Source organism: Propithecus coquereli, unplaced genomic scaffold (genome assembly GCF_000956105.1).
Source record: "Propithecus coquereli isolate 6110/MARCELLA unplaced genomic scaffold, Pcoq_1.0 Scaffold81, whole genome shotgun sequence".
Lineage (NCBI taxonomy): Eukaryota > Metazoa > Chordata > Mammalia > Primates > Indriidae > Propithecus > Propithecus coquereli.
The window spans coordinates 381,884-383,190 of NW_012154285.1; the positions used below are offsets into that span (position 1 = coordinate 381,884).

Below are 1,307 nucleotides of genomic sequence, written 5' to 3' on the forward strand. Positions count from 1 at the left end.
GTGACAACAGCTTTATAGAAATAAAATGAAGGTCATTAAAAAATCCTCTTGGAAAACATCACTAGGAATTACCTACACAGCTGCTCACAAACTCATTACTCTTTAAGAGCGCAGCGTTACCTCTGCTTTTAATGGGTTTTGCCATTAAAAATACAGCATCTATAAGTTAAGAAGCACAAAGAAAAAAAAAGTCCCTTAAATTAGGCTTAATGCGATTTTATGATTTCCCAGCCACTGCGTTAGCAGAGATGCTACCAAAGCTCAGCGGAGAGCACGCCAGCGACACGGCCCATCTCCTGCCCCGGAGCGGAAGGTGGGAAGCATGGTTTGGGGATACACATTCTGTTCTCCCGACCCCCGGGAAAAAAGAAAAAAGACAAAAGGAGGAAGAGGAGGAAGAGGAGGAAGAGGAGCCACCCATATGACAGCACAGGGGCCGACTCTTCCAGGCAGGGGAGGACGGACTGATCGCAGGGACCAGGCAATGACCCCCCCAGACGCCTCCTGACATCAAGGAACAAGGTGGTATTTGCGTGTCTGAATCGGGTATTCCCACCAAGATATCAACTTCCCATCTGTTGAGGTGCTTTCTGGAAGAAGCTCACAAAACTACTAGAAAGAAAAGAGTCCATTTCTCCAGCTCGTTTTGAAATTGTGGCAAAATATTTTTCGAGATCCGGTTTAGATGCAAAGTGGAAGTGGGGGGAGAGCGAGGAATCTCTTTTAAACGGCTGAGGGGTCAAGTAGATGCCAACAGCTGTTTCTCTTACATGATCAAAATTTTGGTGATAGAGTCCAAAAAATGTGCGTCTTGTCGCGTGAATTAAACATTCCGGATCAATGCATGACACGGCTGAGCTAGCTGGGTAACTGGAGTCCCAGAGATCACACTTCCGTGTGCAGGGACACGCAGGGACACAGCGAGGTCCCGGGGGCCCCGTGGAGCCCGGGGCACTGCATGGGGCGTGCTGATCCACTTTGCACTTTGTCCCCAAGCCAGTTTTATATTGGGGAAATCAGCCGAAGGTGAAACAGCCCTGCCAGGGCAGAGAAGGTCCGTGGGAAGGTGGAGATGTCGCCTCCCCATTCCCAGTCCCAGCTGACGGGAAGGTTTGGGAAGAGGCAGCGTCCAGGCAGGGGGTAGAACACACAGACGAGCCCTGGGCGGTTTTGGTTCTGGCTCTGTCCTGAGCATCACATTTGGTATGTAACCATTAGAAGCACCTGCAACCTCCCAAAGTCATACATCAGCGCCCCTTCCAAACGTCCTTACAACAGTAAGCCTTTGAAAAAGAAAGAGCGAGGCC

General features: G+C 50.0%; 1 protein-coding gene across 1 annotated transcript in view; it reads right to left on the reverse strand.

Moving 5' to 3' along the window:
- Positions 1-1,307, reverse strand: part of GLT1D1 (glycosyltransferase 1 domain containing 1) — a 71,568-nt gene that overhangs the window by 24,672 nt on the left and 45,589 nt on the right. The gene's annotated exons all lie outside the window — the stretch shown is intronic.